The 16,079-nt window shown below is 35.9% G+C and overlaps 11 non-coding genes across 11 annotated transcripts; all 11 read right to left on the bottom strand.

Moving 5' to 3' along the window:
• Positions 1-706: 706 nt before the first annotated feature.
• Positions 707-801, bottom strand: Trnam-cau (transfer RNA methionine (anticodon CAU)). The gene is made up of 2 exons: positions 765-801; positions 707-742 (listed from the first exon to the last, which is right to left on the bottom strand). It is a non-coding gene; the product is annotated as a tRNA-Met (tRNA).
• A 1,518-nt stretch (positions 802-2,319) lies between these two features.
• On the bottom strand, positions 2,320-2,415 carry Trnam-cau (transfer RNA methionine (anticodon CAU)). Its single transcript has 2 exons — positions 2,379-2,415; positions 2,320-2,355 (listed from the first exon to the last, which is right to left on the bottom strand). It is a non-coding gene; the product is annotated as a tRNA-Met (tRNA).
• A 2,411-nt stretch (positions 2,416-4,826) lies between these two features.
• Trnam-cau (transfer RNA methionine (anticodon CAU)) lies at positions 4,827-4,921 on the bottom strand. Its single transcript has 2 exons — positions 4,885-4,921; positions 4,827-4,862 (listed from the first exon to the last, which is right to left on the bottom strand). It is a non-coding gene; the product is annotated as a tRNA-Met (tRNA).
• Positions 4,922-6,124: 1,203 nt separating this feature from the next.
• On the bottom strand, positions 6,125-6,219 carry Trnam-cau (transfer RNA methionine (anticodon CAU)). Its single transcript has 2 exons — positions 6,183-6,219; positions 6,125-6,160 (listed from the first exon to the last, which is right to left on the bottom strand). It is a non-coding gene; the product is annotated as a tRNA-Met (tRNA).
• A 1,472-nt stretch (positions 6,220-7,691) lies between these two features.
• Positions 7,692-7,786, bottom strand: Trnam-cau (transfer RNA methionine (anticodon CAU)). The gene is made up of 2 exons: positions 7,750-7,786; positions 7,692-7,727 (listed from the first exon to the last, which is right to left on the bottom strand). It is a non-coding gene; the product is annotated as a tRNA-Met (tRNA).
• An 843-nt stretch (positions 7,787-8,629) lies between these two features.
• Trnam-cau (transfer RNA methionine (anticodon CAU)) lies at positions 8,630-8,724 on the bottom strand. Its single transcript has 2 exons — positions 8,688-8,724; positions 8,630-8,665 (listed from the first exon to the last, which is right to left on the bottom strand). It is a non-coding gene; the product is annotated as a tRNA-Met (tRNA).
• A 1,430-nt stretch (positions 8,725-10,154) lies between these two features.
• Trnam-cau (transfer RNA methionine (anticodon CAU)) lies at positions 10,155-10,249 on the bottom strand. The gene is made up of 2 exons: positions 10,213-10,249; positions 10,155-10,190 (listed from the first exon to the last, which is right to left on the bottom strand). It is a non-coding gene; the product is annotated as a tRNA-Met (tRNA).
• A 1,431-nt stretch (positions 10,250-11,680) lies between these two features.
• On the bottom strand, positions 11,681-11,775 carry Trnam-cau (transfer RNA methionine (anticodon CAU)). The gene is made up of 2 exons: positions 11,739-11,775; positions 11,681-11,716 (listed from the first exon to the last, which is right to left on the bottom strand). It is a non-coding gene; the product is annotated as a tRNA-Met (tRNA).
• Positions 11,776-12,760: 985 nt separating this feature from the next.
• On the bottom strand, positions 12,761-12,855 carry Trnam-cau (transfer RNA methionine (anticodon CAU)). Its single transcript has 2 exons — positions 12,819-12,855; positions 12,761-12,796 (listed from the first exon to the last, which is right to left on the bottom strand). It is a non-coding gene; the product is annotated as a tRNA-Met (tRNA).
• An 843-nt stretch (positions 12,856-13,698) lies between these two features.
• Trnam-cau (transfer RNA methionine (anticodon CAU)) lies at positions 13,699-13,793 on the bottom strand. Its single transcript has 2 exons — positions 13,757-13,793; positions 13,699-13,734 (listed from the first exon to the last, which is right to left on the bottom strand). It is a non-coding gene; the product is annotated as a tRNA-Met (tRNA).
• A 1,425-nt stretch (positions 13,794-15,218) lies between these two features.
• Positions 15,219-15,313, bottom strand: Trnam-cau (transfer RNA methionine (anticodon CAU)). The gene is made up of 2 exons: positions 15,277-15,313; positions 15,219-15,254 (listed from the first exon to the last, which is right to left on the bottom strand). It is a non-coding gene; the product is annotated as a tRNA-Met (tRNA).
• Between the last annotated feature and the right edge of the window lie 766 nt (positions 15,314-16,079).

Genomic DNA, 16,079 nt, shown 5'->3' with positions numbered 1-16,079 from the left:
ATATACATATATATATATATATATGTGTGTGTGTGTGTCTTTGTCCTCCCAACATCGCTTGACAACCGATGTTGGTGTGTTTAGGTCCCCGTAACTTAACGGTTCGGCAAAGAGACCGATAGAATAAGTACTAGGCTTACAAGGAATAAGTCCTGGGGTCGATTTGCTCGACTAAAGGCAGTGCTCCAGTATGCCCGCAGTCAAATGACTGAAACAAGTAAAAGAGTTTAGTTTTAAAATAGTTTTATATATATATATATATATATATATATATATATATATATATATATATATATATATATATATATATATATATATATATACGATGACATTGTAACTAGTTATCTTCTCATTTAATCTATATAGTCTTCGGATTATATAGCACGCTCTTGAAGAGTTTAGCCGAACAAATTGATCCTACTACTTAACTTTTAAGCTCCATACTTAGTTTGTCGGTTCTTTTGTCAAACAATTACGGTCATCAAGCCTGTGGGAGCACAAACAATCACACACACACACACACAGAGTCAGAGAGTATTTTGTAATCATCTTTTTCTAAGAAGGGTGCCGGTAATTGACAATTTCTCCCAGTCTTTCATGTATATCGTCGGGGAGTTTCTAGTAAATATCACCACCTCTATTTATAAAATGAACTCTCTATAGCATAAGAAAATAAAGTTATCCAAAATAAAAATTTAAAATGACGTGCCCCAGGTGAGGATCGAACTCACGACCTTCAGATTCCTCCACATATTTGGTTTGATTATGAGACTGACGCGCTGCCTACTGCGCTACCGAGGCATTCGCTAGCCAGACTTTAGATTTGTGTCTGTATAACTTCAGGCTACTTTGTTTTGTCATTTAATTTCTCTTTTGAAATTTACTCTGCTTTCATTTAACTTTTGATGCCTACCTTTTTTTCCTTTCTTTTATATTACTTGCGAGAGAATTTCTGCCATTAACATAATACACTTTATTTCAATATTTCCTTGCACGTCTTTTAATTGTTTTCAGTTGACTATTTCTATAGCTATTCATTGTTATCTACCCTTATTACAAGTAAACTACTAAATATATTTGTGGCATTTCGGTGCAAGGGAGACAAACTTTCTTCACCATAAGCATACTTTTAATGCTTTTATTATATGATTTTTTTTTTTTTTCGTGTTTCAATTAATTGTGTATTAACATCTTTAATACAAGAAATTACTACAACAATAATTGTATAAGTTAAATCTCAGGCAGTACTTAATGACAGAAATCGAGTTCCGTCCCCATAATACTCCTTAACCCATAATTCTATTAACTGGAATTTTTTTATGAAACTTTGATTTCTAACATAAAACAGCCTTAGAAACACGCTGGAATGATCAAAATAACATTTCAAAATAACATTTTAAATAGAAATAAACGAGATATTGGGTGAAAAATTAGCAAACCTCATTTGAATATCAGAGAAATATACCTAGTAGATATAGCAGAAAGGTTAGATATGTGTAAATATTGACAGATAATTACGAAATTTGTAATTTTTAAGTGATCTCATATGAGATCACTGGTAGGTAATGGGTTAACATACATACATATATATATATATATATATATATATATATATCATAGAGTATCTTGTAACAGTCCCCTATACGAACGCCTTAGGAAGTTGACTATTTCTTCTAATAGTTCATATAAATAGCTGGGAGATTTCTGGTAAATATCACTCCTCCCGTGTAAAACTTTGTGTGACGTCAGAAGATAAATATACTGAAACAAAAATTTTAAAATAACGTGCCACGAGTAAGGATCGAACTCACGAATTTGAGTTTTCTCAACATTAACTGCTTGTTTATGAGACTGACGAACTGCCTACTGCGCTACCGAGGGAACTGAAAGCTGTTATCTAAATTTCTCTATATAACTACGATGACATTCAAACTAATTACCTTCTCATTTAATTTATATATTGTTCGGACTGCAGCCATACTGGAGCACCGTTTTGAAGAGTATAGCCGATCAATTTGATTCTACTACTTAACTTTTAAGCTTGGTACCTATTTAGTCGGTTCTTTTGTCAAACAACTACGTTACAGAAGACTTAAACAAATCAGCGCCGGTCCTCAAGCCTGTGGGAGTACAATCACAATCACACACGCACAGACAAAGAGTATTATGTACACGTTCTTCTCTAAAACCAGTACAGGTAATTGACAATTCCTCCCAGTCTTTCATATATATGGTCGGGGAATTTCTGGTAAATATCTCCATTTATAAAACGAAATCTCTATGGCATAAGAAAATAAGTTATTCAAAATAAAAATGATGTGCCCCAGGTGAGGATCGAACTCACGACCTTCAGATTCCTCCACATTGTTTACTTTGATTATGAGACTGACGCGCTGCCTACTGCGCTACCGAGGCATTCGATAAGCAGTATTTAGATTTGTCTATGTATGACCGTCGTACTACTTTGTTTTGTCATTTAATTTCTCTATTGAAATTTACTCTGCTGTCATTTAACTTTTAATGTCTACCTTTTTATTTCTTTTATAATGTTACTTGCGAGGAAATTACAATGTTATTATCATAATCCACATTATTTTAATATCTCCTTTGCATGTCTTTTAATTGCTTTTAATTACCTGTCCTATTTTATATATATTTGAGAGTATCTTGTGCCCGACCTCCTCTAAAGATTCTATAGGGATCTGACTATTTCTTCTAGTAGTTCATATAAATGGTGGTGGTATTTCTAACAAGTATCATCACCACCCCGCAACCATGCGTAACTCTGTGCGGTGTCAGTAGACGGAAAAAAAAAGAAAAATTTTAAATGATGTGTCCCAAGTGAGGATCGAACTCATGACCTTTAGTTTCATCAAAATAACTGGATTGCTTATGTGACTGAAGTAGCACCTATTGCGATACCGAGGGAACTAGAAAGTAGCACTTAAATTTGTCTATATAAGTACTATTACTTTCGGATTAATTACTTCGTCATTTAGTTTGTTTCTTAGAACACACTCCACTTACGATCTCTACCTCTTTTTCCTTATATAGCATTACTTACGAGAAAATTACTATGTCATTATCATGATAGATTTCATTTCAATACTTCCTTTGCGTGTCTTTTAATTATTTTTAATTACCTCTTTCTATAGCTATTCAATTGTCGTCTACTCTATTACAAGTAAACACTAAATATAGTTGTGTCATTGCAGTGCAATGGAGATAAACTTTCTTCCTACGTACATAAGTCTATTCTTATTTCGTCTTTCAATTAAGTATATTATTTTATTCTTTTATATGTTTCAGTCATTTGACTTCAGCCATGCTGGAGCACCAACTTTGGTCGGAAAAAAGTGACCCCAGGACTTAATCTTTGTAAGCCTAGTACTCGTTCTATCGGTGTCTTTTGCCGAACCGTTAAGTTATGGGGACGTAAACACACTAACATCGGCTGTCAAGCGATGGTGGAGGGGACAAACACAGACGCACAAACATATATATATATATATATATATATATATATATATATATATATATATATACGATGTGTTTCTTTCAGTTTACATCTACCAAATCCACTCACAAGGCTTTGGTCGGCCAGAGAATATAGCAGAAGATACTTGCCCAAGGTGTCACGCAATGGGACTGAGCCATGTGGTTGGGAAGCAAGTTTCTTACCACACAGCCATGCATGAACTTTTCAGCACCGCCTCGTATATACGAGCACAGTCCTCCCGTAAGCTTATAGGGACTTCACTTAAGGACTTCTAGTAGTTCATATAAATGGTCGGGATATTTCTGATAAATATCACCACTACTACATATAACTCTGAGCGATGTCAAAAGATGAAGATATTTGATTAAAAATATATAAAAAAAACATGTGCCCCAGTTGAGGATCGAACTCACGACCTTCAGATTCCTCGATTTGCTTAGTTGGATTATGAGACTGACGCGCTGCCTACGGCGCTACCAAGGCAACTGAAAGCTGCTATCTAAATTTCTCTTTATAAGTACGATGACATTCAAACTAATTACCTTCTCATTTAATTTATATATTTTTCGGACTGCAGCCATACTGGAGCACCGTTTTGAAGAGTTTAGCCGATCAATTTGATCCTAATACTTAACTTTTAAGCTTGGTACCTATTTTGTCGGTTCTTTTGTCAAATAACTACGTGACAGAAGACTTAAACAAATCAGCGCCGGTCATCAAGCCTGTGGGAGTACAATCACAATCACGCACGCACAGAGCCAAAGAGTATTTTGTAACCGTTCTTCTCTAAGAAGTGTAAAGGCAAATGACAATTTCTCCCACTCTTTCATATATATGGTCGGGCAATTTCTGTTAAATATCTCCACATCTATTTATAAAACGAACTCTCTATGGCATAAGAAAATACCGTACTGTTGGCACTTCGTCGCTTACGACGTCGAGGGTTCCAGTTAATCCAATCAGCGGAACAGCCTGCTCGTGAAATTAACGTGGCTGAGCACTCTACAGACACGTGTACCCTTAACGTAGTTCTCGGGGATATTCAGCGTGACACGGTGTGACAAGGCTGGTCCTTTGAATTACAGGCACAACAGAAACAGGAAGTAAGAGTGAGAGAAAGTTGTGGTGAAAGAGTACAGCAGGGTTCCCCACCATCCCCTGCCGGAGCCTCGTGGAGCTTTGGGTGCTTTCGCTTAATAAGCACTCACAATGCCCGGTCTGGGAATCGAAACCGCGATCCTATGACTACGAGTCCGCTGCCCTAACCACTGGGCCATTGCGCCTCCACAAGCATAAGAAAATAAAGTTATTGAGAATAAAAATGGTGTGCCCCAGGTGAGGATCGAACTCACGACCTTCAGATTCCTCAGCATGTTTAGTTTGATTATGAGACTGACGCGCTGCCTACTGCGCTACCGAGGCATCCGATAACCAGCTTTTAAATTTGTCTATGTATGACTTTCGTACTAATTTATTTTGTCATTTAATTTCTCTATTGAAATTTACTCTGCTGTAATTTAACTTTTAATGTCTACCTTCTTTTCTTTCTTTTATAATATTACTTGCGAGGAAATTACAATGTTATTATCATAATCTACATTATTTTAATATCTCCTTTGCATGTCTTTTAATTGCTTTTAATTACCTACCCTATTTTATCTACCCTGTTACAAATAAAACACTAAATATATTTGTGTCATTTCAAGGGAGATAACCTTTCTTCCTACATTCACCATAAGTATATTCAGAATTATATAATTTTACTCTGATACTCATAACCCATAATACTCTTATTACGTGATTTCTTATTCTGTCGATCAATTAATGACATATAAACATCTTTAATACAAGAAATTACCGCAATGTATTCTGTATGCACAGTTCCAGCCAAACCACAGCAATAATAAATATATTATAATTGAATAAGTGAAATGGAGGACGGTACTTAACAGAAATCGAGTTGCATACGCATAATTCTCCCTAACTTCATATATATATATAGGAGTGGCTGTGTGGTAAGTAGCTTGCTTACCGACCACATGGTTCCAGGTTCAGCCCCACTGCGTGGCACCTTGGGCAAGTGTATTTTACTATAGCCTCGGGACGACCAAAGCCTTGTGAGTGGATTTGGTAGACGGAAACTGCTTGATTATGAGACTGACGAACTGCCTACTGCGCTACCGAGGGAACTGAAAGCTGTTATCTAAATTTCTCTATATAACTACGATGACATTCAAACTAATTACCTTCTCATTTAATTTATATATTGTTCGGACTGCAGCCATACTGGAGCACCGTTTTGAAGAGTATAGCCGATCAATTTGATTCTACTACTTAACTTTTAAGCTTGGTACCTATTTAGTCGGTTCTTTTGTCAAACAACTACGTTACAGAAGACTTAAACAAATCAGCGCCGGTCCTCAAGCCTGTGGGAGTACAATCACAATCACACACGCACAGACAAAGAGTATTATGTACACGTTCTTCTCTAAAACCAGTACAGGTAATTGACAATTCCTCCCAGTCTTTCATATATATGGTCGGGGAATTTCTGGTAAATATCTCCATTTATAAAACGAAATCTCTATGGCATAAGAAAATAAGTTATTCAAAATAAAAATGATGTGCCCCAGGTGAGGATCGAACTCACGACCTTCAGATTACTCGACATGTTTAGTTTGATTATGAGACTGACGCGCTGCCTACTGCGCTACCGAGGCATTCGATAAACAGTATTTAGATTTGTCTATGTATGACCGTCGTACTACTTTGTTTTGTCATTTAATTTCTCTATTGAAATTTACTCTGCTGTCATTTAACTTTTAATGTCTACCTTTTTATTTCTTTTATAATGTTACTTGCGATGAAATTACAATGTTATTATCATAATCCACATTATTTTAATATCTCCTTTGCATGTCTTTTAATTGCTTTTAATTACCTGTCCTATTTTATATATATTTGAGAGTATCTTGTGCCCGACCTCCTCTAAGGATTCTATAGGGATCTGACTATTTCTTCTAGTAGTTCATATAAATGGTGGTGGTATTTCTAACAAGTATCATCACCACCCCGCAACCATGCGTAACTCTGTGCGGTGTCAGTAGACGGAAAAAAGAAGAAAAATTTTAAATGATGTGTCCCAAGTGAGGATCGAACTCATGACCTTTAGTTTCATCAAAATAACTGGATTGCTTATGTGACTGAAGTAGTACCTATTGCGATACCGAGGGAACTAGAAAGTAGCACTTAAATTTGTCTATATAAGTACTATTACTTTCGGATTAATTACTTCGTCATTTAGTTTGTTTCTTAGAACACACTCCACTTACGATCTCTACCTCTTTTTCCTTATACAGCATTACTTACGAGAAAATTACTATGTCATTATCTTGATAGATTTCATTTCAATACTTCCTTTGCGTGTCTTTTAATTACTTTTAATTACCTCTTTCTATAGCTATTCAATTGTCGTCTACTCTATTACAAGTAAACACTAAATATAGTTGTGTCATTGCAGTGCAATGGAGATAAACTTTCTTCCTACGTACATAAGTCTATTCTTATTTCGTCTTTCAATTAAGTATATTATTTTATTCTTTTATATGTTTCAGTCATTTGACTTCAGCCATGCTGGAGCACCAACTTTGGTCGGAAAAAAGTGACCCCAGGACTTAATCTTTGTAAGCCTAGTACTCGTTCTATCGGTGTCTTTTGCCGAACCGTTAAGTTATGGGGACGTAAACACACTAACATCGGCTGTCAAGCGATGGTGGAGGGGACAAACACAGACGCACAAACATATATATATATATATATATATATATATATATATATATATATATATACGATGTGTTTCTTTCAGTTTACATCTACCAAATCCACTCACAAGGCTTTGGTCGGCCAGAGACTATAGCAGAAGATACTTGCCCAAGGTGTCACGCAATGGGACTGAGCCATGTGGTTGGGAAGCAAGTTTCTTACCACACAGCCATGCATGAACTTTTCAGCACTGCCTCGTATATATGAGCACAGTCCTCCCGTAAGCTTATAGGGACTTCACTTAAGGACTTCTAGTAGTTCATATAAATGGTCGGGATATTTCTGATAAATATCACCACTACTATATATAACTCTGAGCGATGTCAAAAGATGAAGATATTTGATTAAAAATATATAAAAAAGAAACACGTGCCCCAGGTGAGGATCGAACTCACGACCTTCAGATTCCTCGATTTGCTTAGTTTGATTATGAGACTGACGCGCTGCCTACTGCGCTACCGAGGCAACTGAAAGCTGTTATCTAAATTTCTCTTTATAAGTACGATGACATTCAAACTAATTACCTTCTCATTTAATTTATATATTTTTCGGACTGCAGTCATACTGGAGCACCGTTTTGAAGAGTTTAGCCGATCAATTTGATCCTAATACTTAACTTTTAAGCTTGGTACCTATTTTGTCGGTTCTTTTGTCAAATAACTACGTGACAGAAGACTTAAACAAATCAGCGCCGGTCATCAAGCCTGTGGGAGTACAATCACAATCACGCACGCACAGAGCCAAAGAGTATTTTGTAACCGTTCTTCTCTAAGAAGTGTAAAGGCAAATGACAATTTCTCCCACTCTTTCATATATATGGTCGGGCAATTTCTGTTAAATATCTCCACATCTATTTATAAAACGAACACTCAATGGCATAAGAAAATACCGTACTGTTGGCACTTCGTCGCTTACGACGTCGAGGGTTCCAGTTAATCCAATCAGCGGAACAGCCTGCTCGTGAAATTAACGTGGCTGAGCACTCTACAGACACGTGTACCCTTAACGTAGTTCTCGGGGATATTCAGCGTGACACGGTGTGACAAGGCTGGTCCTTTGAATTACAGGCACAACAGAAACAGGAAGTAAGAGTGAGAGAAAGTTGTGGTGAAAGAGTACAGCAGGGTTCCCCACCATCCCCTGCCGGAGCTTCTTGGAGCTTTGGGTGTTTTCGCTCAATAAACACTCACAATGCCCGGTATGGGAATCCAAACCGCGATCCTATGACAGCGAGTCCGCTGCCCTAACCACTGGGCCATTGCGCCTCCACAAGCATAAGAAAATAAAGTTATTGAGAATAAAAATATGTGCCCCAGGTGAGGATCGAACTCACGACCTTCAGATTCCGCAACATGTTTAGTTTGATTATGAGACTGACGCGCTGCCTACTGCGCTACCGAGGCACTCGACAAGCTGCATTTAGATTTGTCTATGTATGACTTTCGTACTAATTTATTTTGTCATTTAATTTCTCTATTGAAATTTACTCTGCTGTAATTTAACTTTTAATGTCTACCTTCTTTTCTTTCTTTTATAATATTACTTGCGAGGAAATTACAATGTTATTATCATAATCTACATTATTTTAATATCTCCTTTGCATGTCTTTTAATTGCTTTTAATTACCTACCCTATTTTATCTTACCCTATTACAAATAAAACACAAAATATATTCATGTCATTTCAAGGGAGATAACCTTTCTTCCTACATTCACCATAAGTATATTCAGAATTATATAATTTTACTCTGATACTCATAACCCATAATACTCTTATTACGTGATTTCTTATTCTGTCGATCAATTAATGACATATAAACATCTTTAATACAAGAAATTACCGCAACGTATTCTGTATGCACAGTTCCAGCCAAACCACAGCAATAATAAATATATTATAATTGAATAAGTGAAATGGAGGACGGTACTTAACAGAAATCGAGTTGCATACGCATAATTCTCCCTAACTTCATATATATATATAGGAGTGGCTGTGTGGTAAGTAGCTTGCTTACCGACCACATGGTTCCAGGTTCAGTCCCACTGCGTGGCACCTTGGGCAAGTGTCTTTTACTATAGCCTCGGGACGACCAAAGCCTTGTGAGTGGATTTGGTAGACGGAAACTGAAAGAGGCCCGTCGTATATATACATATATATATATATATATATATGTGTGTGTGTGTGTCTTTGTCCTCCCAACATCGCTTGACAACCGATGTTGGTGTGTTTAGGTCCCCGTAACTTAACGGTTCGGCAAAGAGACCGATAGAATAAGTACTAGGCTTACAAGGAATAAGTCCTGGGGTCGATTTGCTCGACTAAAGGCAGTGCTCCAGTATGGCCGTAGTCAAATGACTGAAACAAGTAAAAGAGTTTAGTTTTAAAATAGTTTAATATATATATATATATATATATATATATATATATATATATATATATACGATGACATTGTAACTAGTTATCTTCTCATTTAATCTATATAGTCTTCGGATTATATAGCACGCTCTTGAAGAGTTTAGCCGAACAAATTGATCCTACTACTTAACTTTTAAGCTCCATACTTCGTTTGTCGGTTCTTTTGTCAAACAATTACGGTCATCAAGCCTGTGGGAGCACAAACAATCACACACACACACACACACACACACACAGAGTCAGAGAATATTTTGTAATCATCTTTTTCTAAGAAGGGTGCCGGTAATTGACAATTTCTCCCAGTCTTTCATGTATATCGTCGGGGAGTTTCTAGTAAATATCACCACCTCCATTTATAAAATGAACTCTCTATAGCATAAGAAAATAAAGTTATTCAAAATAAAAATTTTAAGTGACATGCCCCAGGTGAGGATCGAACTCACGACCTTCAGATTCCTCCACGCATTTTGTTTGATTATGAGACTGACGCGCTGCCTACTGCGCTACCGAGGCATTCGCTAGGCGGTCTTTAGATTTGTGTCTGTATAACTTTCAGGCTACTTTGTTTTGTCATTTAATTTCTCTTTTGAAATTTACTCTGCTTTCATTTAACTTTTGATGCCTACCTTTTTTTCTTTTCTTTTATATTACTTGCGAGAGAATTTCTGCCATTAACATAATACACATTATTTCAATATTTCCTTGCACGTCTTTTAATTGTTTTCAGTTGACTATTTCTATAGCTATTCAGTTGTTATCTACCCCTATTACAAGTAAACTACTAAATATATTTGTGGCATTTCGGTGCAAGGGACACAAACTTTCTTCACCATAAGCATATTCTGACATATAACAGTTTACTGATACTTTTAATGCTTTTATTATATGATTTTGTTTTGTTTTTTTCGTGTTTCAATTAACTGTGTATTAACATCTTTAATAAAAAGAATTACTACAACAATAATTGTATAAGTTAAATCTCAGGCAGTACTTAATGACAGAAATCGAGTTGCGTCCCCATAATTCTCCTTAACCCATTACCTCCCATAATTCTATTAACTGGAAATTTTTTATGAAACTTTGATTTCTAGAAACACGCAGGAATGATCAAAATAATATTTCAAAATAACATTTTAAATAGAAATAAGCGAGATATTGGGTGAAAAAATAGCAATCCTCATTTGAATATCAGAGAAATATACCTAGTAGATATAGCAAAAAGGTTAGATATGTGTAAATATTGACAGATAATTACGAAATTTGTAATTTTTAAGTGATCTCATATGAGATCACTGGTAGGTAATGGGTTAACATACATGTATATATATATTTATATATATATATATATATATATATATATATATATATATATATATATATATATATATATCATAGAGTATCTTGTAACAGTCCCCTATACGAACGCCTTAGGAAGTTGACTATTTCTTCTAATAGTTCATATAAATAGCTGGGAGATTTCTGGTAAATATCACTCCTCCCGTGTAAAACTTTGTGTGACGTCATAAATTTCTCTATATAACTACGATGACATTCAAACTAATTACCTTCTCATTTAATTTATATATTGTTCGGACTGCAGCCATACTGGAGCACCGTTTTGAAGAGTATAGCCGATCAATTTGATTCTACTACTTAACTTTTAAGCTTGGTACCTATTTAGTCGGTTCTTTTGTCAAACAACTACGTTACAGAAGACTTAAACAAATCAGCGCCGGTCCTCAAGCCTGTGGGAGTACAATCACAATCACACACGTACAGACAAAGAGTATTATGTAAACGTTCTTCTCTAAAACCTGTACAGGTAATTGACAATTCCTCCCAGTCTTTCATATATATGGTCGGGGAATTTCTGGTAAATATCTCCATTTATAAAACGAAATCTCTATGGCATAAGAAAATAAGTTATTCAAAATAAAAATGATGTGCCCCAGGTGAGGATCGAACTCACGACCTTCAGATTCCTCGACATGTTTAGTTTGATTATGAGACTGACGCGCTGCCTACTGCGCTACCGAGGCATTCGATAAACAGCATTTAGATTTGTCTATGTATGACCGTCGTACTACTTTGTTTTGTCATTTAATTTCTCTATTGAAATTTACTCTGCTGTCATTTAACTTTTAATGTCTACCTTTTTATTTCTTTTATAATGTTACTTGCGAGGAAATTACAATGTTATTATCATAATCCACATTATTCTAATATCTCCTTTGCATGTCTTTTAATTACTTTTAATTACCTTTTTCTATAGCTATTCAATTGTCGTCTACTCTATTACAAGTAAACACTAAATATAGTTTTGTCATTGCAGTGCAATGGAGATAAACTTTCTTCCTACGTACATAAGTCTATTCTTATTTCGTCTTTCAATTAAGTATATTATTTTATTCTTTTATATGTTTCAGTCATTTGACTTCAGCCATGCTGGAGCACCAACTTTGGTCGGAAAAAAGTGACCCCAGGACTTAATCTTTGTAAGCCTAGTACTCGTTCTATCGGTGTCTTTTGCCGAACCGTTAAGTTATGGGGACGTAAACACACTAACATCGGCTGTCAAGCGATGGTGGAGGGGACAAACACAGACGCACAAACATATATATATATATATATATATATATATATATATATATATATATATATATATATATATATATATATATACGATGTGTTTCTTTCAGTTTACATCTACCAAATCCACTCACAACGCTTTGGTCGGCCAGAGACTATAGCAGAAGATACTTGCCCAAGGTGTCACGCAATGGGACTGAGCCATGTGGTTGGGAAGCAAGTTTCTTACCACACAGCCATGCATGAACTTTTCAGCACTGCCTCGTATATATGAGCACAGTCCTCCCGTAAGCTTATAGGGACTTCACTTAAGGACTTCTAGTAGTTCATAAAAATGGTCGGGATATTTCTGATAAATATCACCACTACTATATATAACTCTGAGCGATGTCAAAAGATGAAGATATTTGATTAAAAATATATAAAAAAAACATGTGCCCCAGGTGAGGATCGAACTCACGAGCTTCAGATTCCTCGATTTGCTTAGTTTGATTATGAGACTGACGCGCTGCCTACTGCGCTACCGAGGCAACTGAAAGCTGTTATCTAAATTTCTCTTTATAAGTACGATGACATTCAAACTAATTACCTTCTCATTTAATTTATATATTTTTCGGACTGCAGCCATACTGGAGCACCGTTTTGAAGAGTTTAGCCGATCAATTTGATTCTACTACTTAACTTTTAAGCTTGGTACCTATTTTGTCGGTTCTTTTGTCAAATAACTACGTGACAGAAGACTTAAACAAATCAGCGCCGGTCATCAAGCATGTGGGAGTACAATCACAATCACGCACGCACAGAGCCAAAGAGTATTTTGTAACCGTTCTTCTCTAAGAAGTGTAAAGGCAAATGACAATTTCTCCCACTCTTTCATATATATGGTCGGGCAATTTCTGTTAAATATCTCCACATCTATTTATAAAACGAACTCTCTATGGCATAAGAAAATACCGTACTGTTGGCACTTCGTCGCTTACGACGTCGAGGGTTCCAGTTAATCCAATCAGCGGAACATTCTGCTCGTGAAATTAACGTGGCTGAGCACTCTACAGACACGTGTAACCTTAACGTAGTTCTCGGGGATATTCAGCGTGACACGGTGTGACAAGGCTGGTCCTTTGAATTACAGGCACAACAGAAACAGGAAGTAAGAGTGAGAGAAAGTTGTGGTGAAAGAGTACAGCAGGGTTCCCCACCATCCCCTGCCGGAGCCTCGTGGAGCTTTGGGTGCTTTCGCTCAATAAACACTCACAATGCCCGGTATGGGAATCCAAACCGCGATCCTATGACAGCGAGTCCGCTGCCCTAACCACTGGGCCATTGCGCCTCCACAAGCATAAGAAAATAAAGTTATTGAGAATAAAAATATGTGCCCCAGGTGAGGATCGAACTCACGACCTTCAGATTCCGCAACATGTTTAGTTTGATTATGAGACTGACGCGCTGCCTACTGCGCTACCGAGGCACTCGCCAAGCTGCATTTAGATTTGTCTATGTATGACTTTCGTACTAATTTATTTTGTCATTTAATTTCTCTATTGAAATTTACTCTGCTGTAATTTAACTTTTAATGTCTACCTTCTTTTCTTTCTTTTATAATATTACTTGCGAGGAAATTACAATGTTATTATCATAATCTACATTATTTTAATATCTTCTTTGCATGTCTTTTAATTGCTTTTAATTACCTACCCTATTTTATCTACCCTGTTACAAATAAAACACTAAATATATTCATGTCATTTCAAGGGAGATAACCTTTCTTCCTACATTCACCATAAGTATATTCAGAATTATATAATTTTACTCTGATACTCATAACCCATAATACTCTTATTACGTGATTTCTTATTCTGTCGATCAATTAATGACATATAAACATCTTTAATACAAGAAATTACCGCAACGTATCCTGTATGCACAGTTCCAGCCAAACCACAGCAATAATAAATATATTATAATTGAATAAGTGAAATGGAGGACGGTACTTAACAGAAATCGAGTTGCATACACATAATTCTCCCTAACTTCATATATATATATAGGAGTGGCTGTGTGGTAAGTAGCTTGCTTACCGACCACATGGTTCCAGGTTCAGTCCCACTGCGTGGCACCTTGGGCAAGTGTCTTTTACTATAGCCTCGGGACGACAAAACCCTTGTGAGTGGATTTGGTAGACGGAAACTGAAAGAGGCCCGTCGTATATATACATATATATATATATATATGTGTGTGTGTGTCTTTGTCCTCCCAACATCGCTTGACAACCGATGTTGGTGTGTTTAGGTCCCCGTAACTTAACGGTTCGGCAAAGAGACCGATAGAATAAGTACTAGGCTTACAAGGAATAAGTCCTGGGGTCGATTTGCTCGACTAAAGGCAGTGCTCCAGTATGGCCGTAGTCAAATGACTGAAACAAGTAAAAGAGTTTAGTTTAAAAATAGTTTAATATATATATATATATATATATATATATATATATATATATATATATATACGATGACATTGTAACTAGTTATCTTCTCATTTAATCTATATAGTCTTCGGATTATATAGCACGCTCTTGAAGAGTTTAGCCGAACAAATTGATCCTACTACTTAACTTTTAAGCTCCATACTTCGTTTGTCGGTTCTTTTGTCAAACAATTACGGTCATCAAGCCTGTGGGAGCACAAACAATCACACACACACACACACACACACACACAGAGTCAGAGAATATTTTGTAATCATCTTTTTCTAAGAAGGGTGCCGGTAATTGACAATTTCTCCCAGTCTTTCATGTATATCGTCGGGGAGTTTCTAGTAAATATCACCACCTCCATTTATAAAATGAACTCTCTATAGCATAAGAAAATAAAGTTATTCAAAATAAAAATTTTAAACGACGTGCCCCAGGTGAGGATCGAACTCACGACCTTCAGATTCCTCCACATATTTGGTTTGATTATGAGACTGACGCGCTGCCTACTGCGCTACCGAGGCATTCGCTAGCCAGACTTTAGATTTGTGTCTGTATAACTTTCAGGCTACTTTGTTTTGTCATTTAATTTCTCTTTTGAAATTTACTCTGCTTTCATTTAACTTTTGATGCCTACCCTTTTTTCCTTTCTTTTATATTACTTGCGAGAGAATTTCTGCCATTAACATAATACACATTATTTCAATATTTCCTTGCACGTCTTTTAATTGTTTTCAGTTGACTATTTCTATAGCTATTCATTGTTATCTACCCTTATTACAAGTAAACAACTAAATATATTTGTGGCATTTCGGTGCAAGGGACACAAACTTTCTTCACCATAAGCATATTCTGACATATAACAGTTTACTGATACTTTTAATGCTTTTATTATATGATTTTGTTTTGTTTTTTTCGTGTTTCAATTAACTGTGTATTAACATCTTTAATAAAAAGAATTACTACAACAATAATTGTATAAGTTAAATCTCAGGCAGTACTTAATGACAGAAATCGAGTTGCGTCCCCATAATTCTCCTTAACCCATTACCTCCCATAATTCTATTAACTGGAATTTTTTTATGAAACTTTGATTTCTAGCATAAAACAGCCTTAGAAACACGCAGGAATGATCAAAATAACATTTCAAAATAACATTTTAAATAGAAATAAGCGAGATATTGGGTGAAAAATTAGCAATCCTCATTTGAATATCAGAGAAATATACCTAGTAGATATAGCAAAAAGGTTAGATATGTGTAAATATTGACAGATAATTACGAAATTTGT

This window comes from Octopus bimaculoides, chromosome 11 (assembly GCF_046866305.1).
Source record: "Octopus bimaculoides isolate indiv1 chromosome 11, ASM4686630v1, whole genome shotgun sequence".
Taxonomy (NCBI): Eukaryota; Metazoa; Mollusca; class Cephalopoda; order Octopoda; family Octopodidae; genus Octopus; species Octopus bimaculoides.
This window is presented reverse-complemented; position numbering and strand designations above follow the sequence as displayed.